General features: G+C 38.4%; 1 protein-coding gene across 2 annotated transcripts in view; it reads left to right on the forward strand.

Annotated features, from left to right (window-relative positions):
• The first annotated feature begins 450 nt into the window (after positions 1-450).
• The window catches only part of P5CS (Delta[1]-pyrroline-5-carboxylate synthase), a 143,870-nt gene continuing 125,084 nt past the window's right edge, over positions 451-19,236 (forward strand). For both annotated transcript variants that reach the window (XM_072306114.1, XM_072306117.1), the window contains exon 1: positions 451-611. The gene's annotated coding sequence lies outside the window, so the exon portion shown is untranslated. The remainder of the gene's footprint in view (positions 612-19,236) is intronic.

Here is a 19,236-nt window from a genome sequence, read left to right on the forward strand (position 1 = left end):
AAGGAACTAGGATACAAGATTCGGTTTCAGGAACTGAGTGTTCGGAAATATACATCGAACATGTAGTAACACGAATAGGCGGTTTTGCTTGATAAATCGAATACTTGAAGCACCGGACTTAAATTCATATGATCGGATTTTTCTTTTTTTATAATGCAAAAAGAGTATGATCTTGGATACTTTGCAATAAGAGAAACGCCAATGACTTGATGAGCAAACTATCTCTATGACCTCTTAGAACTTTCGAAAAAAGACCCCATAACAATGAGACAACATTGTTTGTTCTATCCAGGACGGAGGAGGGAGCGGCGAGAGGGGAGGATGCTGAAGCCATTGCAAAAAGACACAATCGACTGTGCCGAAAACGGCGGAGATAGCATTGATTTAATTATTAGGAGGAGTAGGCTCTTTTGAAATTTGCTTGTAAGAGTTCCTTATCATGACGTCAAGTCCACCGGTACAAGTTAGAGGAGCCATTCGCGCCTTTATCTGACCGACCCGGTGGCATGCCAGTGCGATATGAATAGCTGAATTCAGTAGTTCCTAGTTCGTGGTTCGTCGAATTGTTTCGGGCTGTTGTTTGTGTTCCGTCCATTTCTCGCTCGAAAGCTGTAAGTAATTATTTGTATTTTGTTTCAAGCACTCTCGACCCTAGCCCTCGAACCCTTCGCCAACAGACGCCCTGCGGCTGAAAATAAAAAGCTCACACCACAACCTTACCTTTTCCGACGGAACAATATTTTGAAAAGCACTGCGTGAACTTTCAATAATCGTATACTCCGCTTATCGATATGCCAAGTGGACGACCGAACTAAGTCATTGTCAATTTCAGATTTTCATCGATCCTTTGCTCTGAGATGTGGAAAATTTAGCGCGACGCTTTGAATCCGGGCTAGAAGCCTGATTCTATATCAAATTGATATCATTTAACCTCGTGTTTGCCGGGTACTTTGAATAGGCGCTTGTTCAATTTTAACCAAAATTTACGATTTTTACCGAATTATCTCCCACCAGAGTAGGAAATGTCGTTCAGACTGTAAAATTAGTATTCAGGCCCAAGAACTCCCTGTGACGCAGGATTTTAAGTTTTGCTTTGTAAGGGGATTAATTTCGTCAAAACTCAAACCACTTTCCATCCTGGATGGTAATTTCCTGCAGTGGATTATAGGAAAACTCAGGGAGGATTTCTACCTCTCTGTGCTATCTCGTTGAGAGAAAACAGCTCTCAATCCATTTTTAACATTTCGATGGTGAAACTGCAGAATTTTGGGTATCTCGGTTTGCGGCATTGCGGAATTCCGGTCATGCTTCATTTTCTACACAAGAAACTACTAAAAATCATTTTTTTTTAAAAAAAAAAAAAAAAAAAATTCAATAAATCACCTCCTCAAAAATAATATACTGTGAAAACTTAAAAAATGTCGGTTCGTTCGCCATTTCAGAAATAAAGTAGGAGTCGACACACGCATTTTTGCAGTTTCACTGTTGATTTTCTAAAGAGTCTTAGTTTCCAGCTGCCCCCAAGACCCAGCAAAGATCTCCTCAGGCGATTGGAGAATTTTAGAGCAAACTCAAAAATTCCCAGCTCTTAAACTAACTTTTCCGGAAGTTTTACATTTTCTTACCACCAATCTACAGTGTTGAAGTCATAGCAAAGTTTTGTCCACCAAAATTCCCGTTCCACCCCCTGTGTGATGAACTGGCAATGAGAGCACGGTTACAGAAGGCGCGAGGAGTGGGCCCAGGGAGAGGGAAGGGGGGGCGGGGGCTCGTTAATACGGACCGAACATTCGAAGCAGCCCTTTGCCTCGGCTGAAATTCAATTTTGGACGGTTATAGAGGTGTCTGCGCCCGGAATTCACCGCGCACTTCTTGAAATGCCTTTGAAAAGTTGACTTTGATGAACTGAGTTCGTGCGAAGTCTTCAGCGTTTGCGGAAAAGATGCGACCGTCCTAAAGTGGAACTTAAGCTTGATGAGATTGTCGACATCTTTAAAAAAATTTTTCCGATACAACTGCTTGAGATGCACACTCTCCCTCTCATCCCCTCAATCTTGTACTGAAACTCAAATTTTCTACCCTAATTTAATTTTTTGAATTTGTCGACCTTGCTTTCCCCGCGAAGAGGTGTTGACTCAGCACTATTCGTCGTCTTCCTTACGAAAGCACGCGTAACTCCATTTAAATGTTGGCAAATTTCTCCTTGCAAATTGCATATTGAACAGGAGAATCTTGGGCATTTTAAACTAGAAATTCCACTGATTTTTCCTCAGATTTCATGCAAAAATCAGATCAAATTTTGATAAAAATTGCATTTCGGACAATAAATTAATTGTTTGAATCAATTTGAAAACCTCGGAATGAAGTTCCGGTCCTTCGACGACATATTCTACTTGTTTAAAACTTGACTGAGCTTAATCGTTTCAAATATTATAAAAATTCACCATTGTGGTCCACCATTGAAGTCACGTGATCGTGAAACAAAATGAGAGGCACAATCCCAGGTTTTTTTAAAAACGAGGAGGGAATTAAGTTGCTAATAAATAGTGAAATTGAGAAGGCTCCTTGGATGAAGCAATATACCGCCGTGCTAAGAGAAAGCACCATGTGGACTACATTTTGCAATTCGGAACTATAAATTTCGGCCCGGTTTAAAAACAACGTATGTGCCATTAGTTTCCCTTTACACGTAAGTGTTTTTTTCAGATAAGCCAGAATTTATAGTTCCAAATTGCAAAATGCAGTCCATATGATCCCTCACGTATTGCCAAATTTCCTCCGCTAAAATACAAATTTTCGAGGAAACTTTAGGATATTTTTCTTCAAAGTTTAAGGTGGTTTGGAACACAATTTGATCAAAAATACCTGAAAATTTCAAGGAAAAATATGCAAAGCTCCCTCAATAATGCGTGTTTTATCCGGGAAAATTTGGCAATTTTTGAATGTTTATACTGCGTTTTTCCCGAGAATGGCATTACAGCGTTCGTCGTTTTCCATCGCTTTCCCGTCTCTCTAAATCGTATCCCTCGGCGAGGAGTTTTTCTAATACCATGCGACGCACGAGAAGAAAAATTCAGTGGCGTGGCGTGAATTGCGATGTATCGATCGTTATGCCATTTAAACCTATGGTAAAGAATCGATTATTTGGGTGTTCGCTGCGAACACCCTGTTTTCCGATCCTTTTCCATAGGTTTAAATGGCATAACAATCGATTTATCGCAATTCACGCCACGCCACTGGAAAAATTATCGGCGAGAAGTAACTCGGCGCTCACTGAAGGCAACCTAATCTATATATTCGAAAAGTTTCGTAGCAAATAAGGAAATAAATTAGTGCACCGGGTAACACCCCAGCCCGCCATGAACAATGGGAAGTTTTTTCCACTCTCCGGATAGGCTGGAGAATTGAGGGAAGTTTCTCGAGCAAGTATTCCGTCCCTACACTGAATAATGAGAGCTCGTCGTATAAAATCGCACAAGCAAACTTCGCACAATATATGACACGGTGTGTTCATTAATCTTACTTAAGGAGACTTGCCATTGCGACGGTGATCTCTCCTCCCCGTTTTTAAATATGCCAATTCAGTTTTTGGATGGATCGTATTCGATAGTGGTTCGATGTATCGTTTAGTTCAAAACAGTAGAATATAACCTCAAACCAAAATGCAAGGATATTTGAATCAGTGAGTTTGAAAACACACCTATTCGGAAAAAAAATTGTTCAGGAAACACTTAAAACTGCGCAGCGGGCGAAGAAGTTAGTTTAAGAAAAACCTTTTTGGTGCCAAAGGACAAGTAATTAGAGACTTTGTAAAGAACCAAGTTGAAGTCGATACACCATGTTTGATGAGAGAGAATTAAGCGTTTAAAAATTTCCGAGTTGGTGTGTTTTCGTTCTCACCGACTTTTAAATACTGATTTTTCATAGTCTGTCCAGAAAAATGTATATTTTTCGACCTAAATAACGCTTGAATATTTATATAACTTGTTGATACAAGGTATACTGCACCGAAAAAAACCCCGCAGAATCGGATGGTCACCCGATTTCCCTTCAAATGGCCAAAAACTGGTATTTCCAATGAAATACATCGATTTTTCCCTTTTCCCGTCGCTGTTTCGAGCACTTCCGATTGCAATTTCGATGTTTCCTTTTGCGTGCAGATGCTTCTATTGTTACTAAACCGTAAAAAAGTGAAAACCGAAAAAAACTGGAGTTGGTGTGTTTTCGAAGTCACTGATTCATTTGTAAGAAAAGTGGAAATGAGAAATTTCGTCGCAATTTGACTACTTTTGGCCAATTAGTACTCGCACGAATAAAAAATCTATCATAAAAGACCCGTTCCGTCAGATTACTCAATTGACTATTGAGGCTAGCCGCCAGGTTGGCCTAGTGGTTAGCGCGTCTGACTCTAGGTCAATAGGTCCCGGGTTCGAATCCCGGTGGTGGGGACAAATTTTCATGGACTGACGAGTGGATCTGTAAGCAAAATTCGCTCGGCCTTAATCTTAATCCGTGAAAATTTGTAAGCCCGAGCATGGATGTCTACCAAACTCCCTGATGTCTTCGGACAATAAATAGTGCCTATAGATGGCTGTAGATTCCTAAAGGAATAGAAGCCACTAAACTCTCAATAAAAAAAAAAAAAAAAAAAAAAAAAAAAAAAAAAAAACTATTGAGGCTATGTTTATGTTTTGAACCAATCGATATCGAATCTCACCCGTTTGATGTATCGAATACGATCTGTATGGATGAAAAAAATTGACGGTGGCGCGTGTCTTACGGAAGTATTTTGAAGGAGTTCTTAGGGTTGAGTGGATTTACTGATGTACAATACAAAATCACGGTTTCCTGCCATAAAGTGGTCATATTCAGTGGCGAGGCGTGATAGATCGATTATCGGTATATCCCCATTTGAAGCTAAGGTAGAGAATCGATTATGAAGGTGTTTATTGCGAACACTCGGTTTATCGATCCTTTTCCATTGGTTTAAATGGCAGCTCAATCGATATTTCGCAAAGCACGCCACGCCATTGGTGATATTAATGTTCGGGGCAGTAAGGTGCTGAGTACTACTTAAACTATTTGTGCTTAAGGGAATCACGCATGCAGAATTCGATGCCCGTCGTAGTTCCTTTTGATTTTATTATGTAATCCGTACCTACATTGTTCTCTTATTGAGTAAACATGCCCTGTTGAAGGGAAGAGGGAAGACGGTCCCCGAACTTTCATCTGATGGTTACATATTTAAAAATAAAACTTTAATTTAAAAATAAAGTCCCGCGTCATAGGAACTTGTGAAAGAAATTCTGTTGGTTTTGCGTGGATTTTTAATTTAATTGCTACTAGGGGCTTATGGGGCTGCTTCGCAGCCCCTTATTTTTCCTGTACACTTTTCACTTTCACATGTTTTTTTTTTTTTTTTTTTATTCATTTTCATTTAATTTTCTGTTTTGTCTTTGAATCGGGTCTAATTATTTCTTTGAGAGAATAAATATAACAAATGTTTTCAAAAATTGTAATTTTATTTAGTAAGCTTTAAACTAAAATTTTGTTTTAATCTTCATACAAAATTATTTTTTAGGTTTTACATTTGTTCTCAAACTAATTTAAAGAAGATTTTTTTATTTTTTAAATACTTTGCTTTTTTTCGATTAAATTGTTGATTCTTCTTTTGCCATTTCTGTCCTGCTTTTCTTCCTATATTTCCTACAACTTTGCTCTTCTTCTTTCCTCCTTTTGTCTTTTTCTTTTTTGCTTCTTCGTTTTCTTCTTCAGTAGCTGTTCCTTCTGGTTCTTCTTCTTTTTCTGCTCCTGTTTTAACTTCATCCACTTTTTCCGCTTTTTCTTCTTCGTTTTTTCCATGTTCAGTCTGCTTTCTGGTTTCCGTATTTGTTGGTATGTTATCTTTTTCTTGTTTCGTTATCTTACTACCCCATCTTGTAATCCCAACTGGCGGAAATCAAAAACGAACTTAAAAACGGTGAAAAACCATGTGATCGTCCCGATATCGTTTCACGTGTTTTTCAATGCAAAAAATAAAATTTAGAGATGAGTAATAAAATAATAACAACACTATTAAACAGATTTTTAAGTCTTATTATTTTCTCTGAACTGTTTATTTTTAAAATGTTTAGAACAAAACGAATAGACAAAGTCCAAATAGTAACTAACAGAGGAGGAAAGATTTAAATGCAGTATCCGGATGCAGCTGCATTTCGGATGCGTTAAGGGGTGGGAAGGAGGAGGGGCGGACTGAGAAACTGAAAAAAGTACGTTACGTAACGGTAAATATTAAATAAACTTACCTATATATGGATCCTTGAACTTTAAAGCAATAAGGTCCATCACCCGGAATATCAATTCGATTTGCAGAGAAAGAGGCAAAAGCAACAGCACTATTATAATTTCTGATATGCTTTATGAAATTTGGAGAATATAAAAATAATGATTTCAAATCGGTATTTGTCCGAATACTCGGTAAAGAAATTAAGCCATTTTGGCAGCAGTTATTAAAATGACCATTGGACATTTCACCCTGAAAATGGCGAGCATCAAAATGATGACAAATTATATTCATTGAACCGACTGAAAATTTGGTAACAAAATTTTCATCAAAGTTCTGATCATCAATTTTATACTTCCGAAATGAAGAAATGAAACTTTGATTTTCTATACTAATAACAGAGTTAAGTTCTTGCTTCACTAAACGAACATGGGAAGAATTGTGGAAAACGCGACCACGTTTTGGAGGACGACCGCCTCGGTCATTCAAAATTTCACTCATAACAACTGTTTTTAAAATTAAAATTAGTAAAAATTATTATTATTTTAACAAAATCATAACTGAAAAGTTCAATTTTTTAAATTAAAAAAAATAAATCAGAAGAAAAAAGATGAAATGAAAATGGAAATTAATAATAAACATATTTATACACATTGAAAAGAAACAGCGTGAAAAGTTCTGATCGGAAATGAGAAAAAAAACTTGGAGGTTATTGCCTTAATGAGGAAAAAATTGGCAATAGGAAAAAGATAAAAAGATGGAACCAATCATGAAAAACCGTAAAAAAAAAAAAACGCGGAAAAGAAAAATGTAAGTTGATGGCAGTTGAGTGTTGGAAGTAACCTCACTTAATGATGATTGTTGAACGAAAACAGCTGATAAAAAGACAGCAAACAGTAAAGTAAGATGCGTAGCAACAAAACTTTTCCGAAAAAAAAAAACAAAAAACCCCCACTTCCCCTCATCCAATTTATGAGTTTTTAGGGATTTAAAAATCGGGGACGAACCCCAGAAAATAATTTATAGTTTTCCCGAAGCATTGAGAACAACACCTTTCAAATGAACCAACGCCCCTCGCAATTAGTACAGTGGTTGATTCACAATTTCATTCTATTTTTCAAATTAAATATTAAGATTGGCGCTTTTTAAGTTGTCTGGTGTGTGCAAGTTTAAATTCTGGTCGTTTTTCAAGATGATGATAGCTAAAGCCTAAAATTTCCCGGTTCCGATGAAATTACGTTAACAAAATTGCTCTAATTTCTCTTTTGTGTATTTGCATACTCGATTCAATAAATTAGAGACCTAAGTTTAAGCAAAGATGTACAATATAAAGAGAACAAAACGAAAAGGATTACAATGTTGCAGAACACATAGCCTTTTGTTCGATAATGACTTGATTTTGAGGTAGAAATTAGATAAAAGCAAGTCTAATTGGACTCAAAGAGATTTCTGAGAGGTATGTTATGTAACACTATTGATCCCTGATACATGCATTCGTATGTTTCCCCAGGATAAATTGACGAATTGGGTAGAAAACGAGTTGGACTAACAACTCGTTGGGGACTAACGATTCTTGGAAAAGAAATTGAATGATATCAAGGAGATGTGAAGTACCATCTCGGGCTTCCCATCTCGAGAGCAAAATCCAGTGTCAGGTTAGGTAATAGGCACAGAATGATATTCTACTCAATTCAAGTGATTTTTAGAGGCTCCGATAAGAATATTTGGACGCATTTATTTATGCAAAAGAAGTATATGTGCCGTAGATTCCCCGCGGAGAAAGGCTTCTTTTGAGTGTCTGCGTGCGATAATTATATACCATTGTGCCTGATTCAACTTATCCTCTCACATGTTTTCGCGGCCTGAAATCTTCCATCACTAATGCCAGAATTTGAATACGCTCTTTGGAATCACCTTGCTTTGAAAACTCTCCGCGAGTTCCTCATCCGCACACAAAGCCCTTCGCTTGAGGTAATTCCAAGGGGATTTCAAGTCAAGGAACTTTCCGGGGGCGTCTTGAAATTTCAGCCTAAGATTCTAGGTGGCGGTAGCCACCCCGGCCCAATCCTAAAAAACTCCCCCTAAAAAGTGACGAGACCAAATGAAAAAAAAAAAAAAAAAAAAAAAAAAAAAAAAAAGACGGGTGGCTGCTGCCTAACTAGTTTTACACGAAACAACGCGACCGGCTTTTCTGCACGGTTTGCGGTCCATTAAGCTCTCCTACTAATTAAGTCGGAGAGTAAACCCCAAAAACCCTATAATATTTGGGTAGAGTATGCTCAGCTCTACTCGTAATGCCCACCCTTTTTAAGTTTAGTTAAATATTAAAAAGTTATTAAGCTTTAACGACAAATTTTGGACCCCAAAACTTGACGATCGTTTTTGACGACATGGACCCCAAAAGCTGACACTGATGGAATTGTTGATGAGCAGAGAGCAGATACGGGGCCGCGAAACGGTCGGCCGCGGGATTGACCATCGTGTTTAGTTCACTGACATTACAGCTATACCGTAGAAAAAAACCCCATACAAGTATAGATATTTCGAATCAGCGTCACATATACTAAAAATGATTTTTTGGAAATTTGATATTGTTGAGGTGTAATCAAGAACAATTAATAATTAGGTCGTTTATTGCTGCTCTGAAAGTCGGATATGTTGCCAGGGCTGTGGAGGTAAGGGTAGCATAAAACCCATCAAACTGGGGATAATTAGAATCTGTAAACTCCAAGGATCAAACCTTTGAAAAGTTTTCAGACTTACATAGACGTCGAAAGGAGAAATAATCGAAAGAAGGAGCGGGTCCTTCAATTCTTCAAGCACATTTGAATTTGAAAATAACTTGTAGAACCGCGCGATGGATGGTGAGCGCCGACTCCAGAGGTTAAATTTCAGGTTATGCTACTGTTATTATGGCTTTAAATATTTAATTAATACGAAGAAGATAGATTAATTGAAATAATAAGATGAAGATAGATTAATTGATGCGTGTTTCCATTTTATCGTAGCCGAAGATAACTGGATCCATTTCTATATAATCCTTTTATGATTCCCACACCCTTACTATGAGCTGTTACCATGTGCTGTTACAGTAAGTACCTACTCAGATCGCAACCTGCTATTTCTTCCCAGCGGCCCGGATCTAGTGATCTTTACAAGTAATTGTTTATGAATAATTGATGATATTAGTGAGCCCTAGATACTATTCTCGTTAATCAGATTCAACAACTATCCACCAGAAAATCATCCTTTCCCTCAATACGATGATGTCTGTCGGGGTCTCAATTTGTGGGGATGAAGTTGTGTTTCCACTTTCTCCTAAAATTTTGCTAGCAGCCGAACTCCTCTGGAGTTGATGTGTCTCTTCTCAGTGTATCATGCTATCGGTGCATAAAGCCTCAATGTTTTCATAGACTTGTAATGCTCTATATTGGAAACGCGGTTTACGCATTCACCAATCAGTCGTGCGTATGTGTCTACTCAAAGAAGCTACGCAGCGCTCCGTTAATGAAATCAACTCAATGTCACAACATCCAAGATACTTGACTTTAAACATTACCGTTAATTTGATTATTAGCAAGTCTCTTGGATTCTGTGTCAGAAGTTGATTGAATCGACTAATTTGCCTGTGTTGGGATAAAATTCTTCTAATAAAGACCTTTCATATTGACCTCTGCAGAAGGTATGTATTCTATACTACTTTAATTCATTGGTTTAATAAAATTGATCTGCTAACTAATGCAGGCTATCCTTTATGATAACCTCTCTACCCATTGGCTAAAATTTGCAGTTCCTGGAGACGCAAACTTGCCGTCACTGCTTATCACATATAGGAGTGGCTATACCACATACAGAGTGGCTGTTCAATATAAAACATCAGTGCCTCCTGAAATCTAGATTATCTGAGTCCTCGCCTGACAAATTTTGATACCTACTCACTTTGCCTGCCACTATATCGATGTGAGAGTTACCTTAATCGGATAGTTGCAGGATCTCCTGGCAATTCCCAGCATAGATGTGGTGGTACTCCACATAATTAACTTACCGGCAGAATCATTAGCTTGATAGAATCTTATGAGAGGGATCAAATAGCGTAGGATATAAAACTAAGCCTTGAGTAAAGGTAATGTAATGTTTTTACTTTAAACTCTGGTTCTCGGTCTACCGTGCGAAAGGGACAGACCAATCCAGAAGAATCGTACATGACAAGTGGCTCCTAAGTTGTCGTTTGTTTGAGTTCTTAGCTGAAAAGTTCATGCCTGAAGGTGTGACAGAAAATGGACTGTTTTATCCATCCTTGAAAGTAAAACCAAGAATCAAAATTGTATTCTCTGTTTACCCTGATAGCGTGTTGAAACTCAATCGCTGCCGACTCTGCATAACCAGAATTGGCAGATACAGGCTCATAAAAATGAAATGTTATTGAAAGTAAAACCAAGAATTAGAATGGTATTCTCCGTTGTACCCTGATAACGCATTGAAACTCAATCGCTGTCGACTCTGTATGACCAGCATTGGCAGATACAGGCTTATAAAAATGAAATGTTATCAAACTGTTTCATTACAGTACAGAAGGTTTATGTCTTTGCAACTATAACAATTTCAATTGTGGCAACTATGATTTTAGCTCGCGAAAGCATCAACTCCTACTGGTTATCTTTTCTAGCTGGGAGTAAACTAGTTGCCTCAAGATAGAGAATTTTTGTCACTCACTTCCCCAAACACTCTTTCATAAGAGAGCATCGTGCAATGTTATTCCTGATTATGAAATTGTAACTCGGAGAAGCTGCGATTTGAATGGTTACAGAGCAGGGATGGCCATAAGCAGTGTAAATGATGGAACTCCACATGATATACTTACCAGCTCTGAGGGACTGAACTCAATTATTCTCAAATTATTAGCCTTCATTTCAAGTAACCGCAACTGTTCTTACCTACAATAGCTATTTAAGGAACCGTAGTAATACTCAAGGGCCTCCCTCGTTTTGATCAAGAATAGAATAAATATTATTTTAATGAAAGCTATAAAAGGATTTCATTGCAGCAGGCCGATTATTGAAAGTTTGAAGCAGTCTGATAAGAGATCGAAATGCGACATATTGCACGGTCAAGATAGGGCTGTCTTGCCTTGTCGTACTGACATAGTTTCAATAATCAGCATGCAGTTGAGAAACTTTATGTCATCACAACTAAAGTTTATTGTATACCATCTCCTTATGAACGGAAAGATTTAACGCAAGTACCAAGATGATTTCATATGATGTCTGGATAGGAATGCACATAGTAAACAAGTAAGTAGCAACTTTTCGTTTCAGGCACATTGTGCCCAGCATTGTGCCCTCAGTAATCAGAGAATCATAAAAGAAAACTCACTCACAACGAAAAAGGTACCTAGAGAGAGAAGGAATCATGCAAAATCAAGAATGGTCACATTTGGAAGTATTATTCCTCGGGGCAGCATAAAATTGAAAATGTTTCGTGCGTACAATGAGAAAACCATTCAAGAAGTTATATTGTTATTAATTTCAGAAATAATATGACATAGAAAACGAGACAGGAGCCAGGAGAAATTGAAATTGCAATGCTATTTTGCTCAAACCCGATTCAAAATTTCCAAACGAAACAATAACATAATTATCATAACCTCTTTGTCTCTATGCACTATCTATGGCCACAGATGGCTTAGACTGCGCATTAGGAAATTTCGGCGAGACTAGAGTCCCTTCAGGCGGGACGATAGGCAACTCAGCAACACCCAGCAAGTCCGAGACCGAGACAATGGAAATGCCTGTCATGCCAGTGCCGTTGCCTGATACGGGTACTTTTCGTTCGTATATCCGGATGTATCCACTAAGCGAAAGGCGCGTCTTTACCTTGATTTACCCCGCTAGCTGTCTTACCTACCGCGCGACCTAGATTGCGTTATAAGTCAATGCGCTTTACTGTAGTTTCTATCGTTCGTAGCCAATGAGAATTAGGCATTACGTCAAGTGACCCAACTTTGTCACGATTTCAATACTGACCTGCGGTTTTTTTTTCTGTGACGTACAGGGCGTGCCAAAAATATGGATCCTTCCTTACTCATGTCTCGAGAACGATTACAGATATTGACATGCGGTTTGAACGAAATTCCTTAAAAAAAGGTGGGCCGCTTTCGAGGGGGGGGGGGGGTCGTTTCCTCTCTGCCTCGCGCCCGCGGGAACAACTTTTAAATTTAAAATGGGAACTCTCTTTGCCTGATACTTCGTAGAAGTCATACCAAAAATACGTGATATCCTTCCAAAAAAACAAAAATATGATTTTTGTACAAAATTTCGGCCCAATCCAAAAAATGTCACTAATTACCCAAACAAGGGTGCTTGGTTTTTTTTTACCAAAAAAAAACCAAGCACCCAAAAAATATGATGGCAGTACCGTTTGGATTCATCATATAAAAGGAAATGATATCAAAACGGCCCAATTTTCTCTTTCATGCCCATGCAATATACCAAACATCCCAACTTTTTTCACAAAAAAAAAAATAAATAAATAAATACCTATAAGGTATGATGACCTGAACACGTTTATTGGATCCATCGCTTTAAAGGAGTATGATATCAAATCGGCCCAACTTCTCTGAAATATGCCCATCTCGGATCAATAATTTTTTTGAGACCTTCCGACTCATCGCTGAGGAGACACTGATCATTACTTGACCCTTAGTATATGTCCTTGTTTAGATGTCAAAGAGTTCCTTATGAGAACTGTAATGAATTTTTTTTCTTTGAAGAGATAAAATCAAAAAATCGTCATAAAATTGAAAAAAAAATTCGAAGAAAAAAAAAGGAATGGGCCGGCCGGCACGTACAAAAAAAAAGGGGGGAAATGTAGATACATTGGTATGCCCCAACATTTTGGCATGGGTGACCGACCCGGTCTTGCCAACATCCATGAAGTTGCTAAGAAAGAAGCATTGTAAGTAGGAGGCACATAATATTCGCAATAATACGCCAAGGTTCAGTAGTTTGTAAGGCCTTCTATCAGAAACAAACAAAGAATATGGCATTGCTTGAAAGTTGTTAAGTTGTTCACTCATGTGTGAATATCTTTCAGTCTATCTTTCAATGACGATTTCAAGAAGGACTGATCCTCCTTTTGACGATGATACTTGTTCATGTATATGTGAAAGAGAGACGATAATCACCCTATATTATCTACCACTTGTATGTACGGCCGGCCGGCCCATTCCTTTTTTTTTCTTCGAATTTTTTTTTCAATTTTATGACGATTTTTTGATTTTATCTCTTCAAAGAAAAAAAATTCATTACAGTTCTCATAAGGAACTCTTTGACATCTAAACAAGGACATATACTAAGGGTCAAGTAATGATCAGTGTCTCCTCAGCGATGAGTCGGAAGGTCTCAAAAAAATTATTGATCCGAGATGGGCATATTTCAGAGAAGTTGGGCCGATTTGATATCATACTCCTTTAAAGCGATGGATCCAATAAACGTGTTCAGGTCATCATACCTTATAGGTATTTATTTATTTATTTTTTTTTTTGTGAAAAAAGTTGGGATGTTTGGTATATTGCATGGGCATGAAAGAGAAAATTGGGCCGTTTTGATATCATTTCCTTTTATATGATGAATCCAAACGGTACTGCCATCATATTTTTTGGGTGCTTGGTTTTTTTTTGGTAAAAAAAAAACCAAGCACCCTTGTTTGGGTAATTAGTGACATTTTTTGGATTGGGCCGAAATTTTGTACAAAAATCATATTTTTGTTTTTTTGGAAGGATCTACTGTACAACGAAAAAGTGATTATTCTCCTTTCTCCGTATGAAGTAATAGATAATTGTTAAATGTAATCAATGTAACATTATTTTAAACATTTTTGATTCAAAATTTCTTCTTGCTATTTCACTCTGTAACTTGCAATCGTGACCAAATTGATATTAAATTAATAATGGAAATGTAATTCTCATGTATAGCACGAAAAATCAAGTATTGATTGATACAAATTGTAAAAGCTCAGGAACAATTTTGGAACGGTTCTCTAGCTGTTCCTGTCAAGTTCATCCATAGGTTAATTACAACTGACCTCTTTTGATGAAAAAAAGTTACTAGGTCAATTTTCCTAAAATACTGATTATGTAACCGTTCATATCTGAGTTTGCAGTCTGAACTGCGTGCAGTCTTAGCAAATGGTAAACATAAAGTTATTTATCCAATCGTTTTCTCAAAATCGTTAAAGCTACTACACAACACTGAAAAATGTTCCTAAACGTTACTCGACATATCAGTGCCCTAGAGCCAAAAGGTACCCAACTCCAGTTTAGCTTTTTCGAGATAATAGGGAAAATCGAACGTCGTAGCCTCACTGATTCCAATGTAAATTGCAATTTTTGAAACTCCGGCTCTCATAACTGGCGCGAGATAGGGCTACCATGTTTTCCACATGCGGAACCGTTATAGGAGATTTTCAAAACGACACTAACTCGATTTTTCCAATTATGTGCGGTAGGTACCTTTTGGTTCTGTGGTACTGATATGATATGCTTCGTGTTACATGAGAAATTAAACTCCAATGACCAGAAAATGGAGGAAATTTCATACCTTTACACAATTGAAGATTATCAGCAGTCTCATCTTGCATAGATAAATATAATCGTGAAATTTTATCATAATAAGAAGCAAGACCGCGGAAATTTCATTCTGTAGAATCAGCTACTACGCGAAAATAGTCCTGTTACAACCCTGTCATGCTGAGGAAAAACGTGGTATGAACCTTCAGACATTATCAAATCTTTTTTGAGAAAACACAAATTTTCAGGAAAACTTGTGAATATATTTTCTTCCAATTTTTGGGCGGATTACATTCGCAATTTGGCCTGAAGTATCTGACAATTCGGAGGGAAGATATCCATGACATATCTAAAGTAGTTCACCTTCTTTCGGGAGAAATTTGTCAACGTTCGAATGTTCATGTGGCATTCTTCCTTAGCACGGCCTAGAGTACCTTTATAGACAGAGTATGGCCATTTCTGTTCCGGTTTTTCATTGGTCGCGAGCGAATAGGCTGACACGATGCTCTTAGGGCCGTAAGTAAACAAACAAGATGGCTGTTATCAGCAAGCAAGATTGAGGTTATGCACATCTTACATCCTCCTGTGATAAAGGTGAAAGGCGATTTAACAATGTTTTCGTGTTTTTTTCGTGTGTTATTCGTAGATATGCTAGTTTAAAATGTTACTGATGTATGATTGACATTTTTGTCAAATTTAGATTCTTATCGATGTTACGGTGAGCCGCCATCTTGTTTGTTTATTTACGGCCCTAAGAGCATCATGAAGCCTAAAACTCGTTGACCAATCAAAAAGCGGAACAGTTTTCCTGTAGTAAAAAGATACGAATGGCCATACTCTGTCTATAAAGGTACTCTAGCACGGCCAACGCACTCGCGAACGGGGAAGTATCGGCAAATTTTTCGGGGGCCCCGCGAAAAACAATCCGCTGTCAAGAGCTTGTCAGGCAATGTCGAGTGTAAGTTTATTTTAAATTTGATCGCATTTACGGGGGATCGTCAACTGTGACTGTTGGATGTAATCGCTTGTCAATTTCTACGAGCCGAAGCTCACACACATGTCGCTCCTCGAAACGAACAGAGCTAGCTCGACGGAGAAAGGATCGGCACATCCAATCGCGTTGGCAGCATTGCGAATTGAGGCGCGGGAAAAAATGTAGTCTGCGGCTTGTCGCACTGTCAGCCCAATCAAACGTTTGACAGCCCTCCCCCCCCCCCCCCCGACGTTTTTCCGGCTTTAATTCACTCGCCTACTCTGTCAAGCTGAGAGAAAACGTCGTATGAGCGTAAAGGCGTTGCCAAATTTCCTTTTATAAAAACCGAATCCCTTAGTAAACTTATGAATATAATTGTTTTCCAGTTTTTAAGAAAATTTTGTTCGCAATCTCCCCTAATGTTCCTGAGATTCTCGAAGGAAAATATTTATAACTTTCCTTAAGAATGAACATTTCTTCGGAGGAAATTTGGCAACTCTGGAATTTTCATACAATGATTTTTCCTCAGGACGGCAGCACTCCATCCTGAGTGAAATCAAGGCGCAACGGAGCGAGGCGTAGTTCGCGTATGCAGTCACTTGTGTAGCCAACATAAGAGAATTCTCAGGATTCTCGGGGTTGAAATGAAGTGACGTTTTGTGGAATGTGCGAGCGGAGAAGTGAAACGCACTTTGCATCTTGCACTTGGCATCTGAGCCATCAGATGGATGCATACTCGTCGTTTCCGTCACGAAAGAACGTAACTTCATTTCAATGTTGCAAAATTTCCCCTCGCAAATTGCATTTTAACTAGGAGGATCTGGGGCATTCCTAACTGAAAATTTCACTGATTTTCCCTCAGATTAGATTCAAACATTTGACAAATGTTTGATAAAAATTGCAGAGGTACAACTTTGCAAAATAAATGAATTGTCTGAGTCAATTTGGCAACCTTGGAATAGAGCTACGTTCTTTCGTGCAGGGGATGACGTACTATGCCTGTCTGTTTCTCACCAATAAATGCTCTCCTTTCGAGATTATGCTTTGAATAATTCGCGCGCTGGATCCACGGTGACTTGCAGCGAGAATAAGTCGATCTTATCATACGCTTTAGCTTAAAGATTACTTAAAAATAGACGTGCGTATGCTGAAAGGAAGTAGAAACGTGAAGGAAAGATGGGGTGGGCTGCTGGGCTCGTTTGAGCTGCATAAGAAACACCATTGAAAAAAAAAGTGAAGTTGATTTAACATTCTGGATGTAAAAAAAGTGTGCGAAAACTTACAAAAAACTGAATTAACTGCTACAGCAGTTACTTTAACAATGTCAAGATGTAAAACTAACTGCCGTAGCCGGCAATTCAGCATTCTATGAGTTCTCGCACACTTTTTTTACATCCAGAATGTTAAATCAACTTCACTTATTTTTCGGCGCTTTTAAAAGTGGACGTGATTTTTTTGAGGAGAATGGGGAAGTGGAATTTTGCCTTAAATCAAAAGGAACTAAGCGCCAAAATATGCCAACTGATGAGCCGTGAAAGTATTTAAAAGTGTATGCAAACGCAATATTTTGAGCATAAAAAATTGCCCGACTTGACTTTGTTTGTTAACTTAAGTTATTTCTCATTCAACGTGAGCTATACGGGACGTTTGAGATGCCGCTGGTACCAGGGTGTCATTTTCCCTCCAACGATTTTACACAACGTTATTTTTCCCATCAACAGGCAATGTCGGTTCATCATACCAAAAACTTCAGCCATCTAGACGCACTTATAAATGACGCGGTCTTAATGCACGTTTTCAATAAGCAATAAGCGTGACCCTACCGGACGCACCCTTATGCAGTAACCCTGAGTCGTTAGAGAAAGGTGTTTTCATAAATTAGAGGAACCTAAAACGGTTCCTCTCCATCATATTCCATGATTTTATATCTCTTTCTCACCATAGTATTTTACATCGTTGGATCATAAACTCGTCAAGCTGCTTTTAGGATACTACTACCTACCGACAACAGCCAAATCCTAGAGCGCCTTCAATGTCTTGTATATACATCACGGGCATCCTCGGAGCTCGAATAGTTGCATATTGAGAGTTCATCTTTATTTTTTTATGTTTGACAAGTGCAGAGGTCACTTCTACCACAAAGAATTGACCTTCGAAGAACTCCAAGTGCGCTAGTTCTTAATGGACCACTAGATAAGGTACGAATTTCAGCATTCTGATACATGTTTCTTAACCAAAATTTTACGTAAAACACGATGCACACAACGAAAATTACCAAAACTAACTCCTTACGAAGATATTTAATGATTCCTAATGCGTGAATTCAAACCACCCGCTCATGAAAACTCAATGCTCTACGTGATTCACATCGCGCGCTAAACGTTATCATGACAGTCTCTGCGATATAAAAATGTGGCAACCTCAATCTTGACGCTTTGGTTCAGTTATAGCAAATTGCTAATAGTTTGAACAACACATGATGGGAAATGAACATTGCTCGATTGAGAAGCTTGCTGAAACCGTTGTAGTGGGCGATTTGACTCACGTAGAGCTTTGAGTTTCTTGTGAGCGGGCAGTTCAAATTCCTCGTAACCAATGTGAAATAAAAACTTTAATATCTTCGTAAGGAGTTAGTTTCCGTAATTTTCGTTGTGTGAATCGTTTTTTACGTGAAATTCTGGTTAAGAAACATGTATCAGATCGCTTAAATTCGTACCTTGTCTAGTGGTCCATTCTGACAATAAGGGAACCGATAGCAAAATTGAACCGTCTGAGTTTGTTTTCGACAAATGATCCAGTGATTTTGGATGGAAACCTGACAACCATTCTTTTGCGTCAACGCTGACAACTTCTTTCCGACAACAGCCAAATACCGGAGCGCCTCCAAAGTGTTGTATAGGCATCACGGACATCCTCGGAGCTCGAATAGTTGCATCGTGGGAATTTCATCGCGAATTTTTTTGCGTTTGCCAAGTGCAGACGTCACTTCTACCACAAAGAATTGACCCTGGAAGAACTTTAAGTTCTAAATTCTGACAATGAGGGAACTGATAGCAAATTTAGCCGTCTGAGTTTGTTTTCGACAAATGATCCAGTGATTTTGGATTGAAATCTGACGACCATTCTCTTCCGTCAACGCTGACAACTTCTCTCCGACAACAGCCAAATATCGAAACGCCTTCAAAGTTTTGTATATGCATCACGCACATCCTCGGAGCTCAAATAGTTGCATCATGGGAATTTCATCGTTATTTTTCTGCGTTTGCCAAGTACAGAGGTCACTTTTGCCACGAATAAGTGACCCTGGTAGAACCCCGAGTGCTCTAAGTTCTAAACGCAGACACACAGCTGGTCTTAACGACTTTAAATTTTTTGACGAGTCACAAGCAAAAACTCTTCAGATTCTTGAAGTAG

This window comes from Bemisia tabaci, chromosome 1 (genome assembly GCF_918797505.1).
Source record: "Bemisia tabaci chromosome 1, PGI_BMITA_v3".
Lineage (NCBI taxonomy): Eukaryota > Metazoa > Arthropoda > Insecta > Hemiptera > Aleyrodidae > Bemisia > Bemisia tabaci.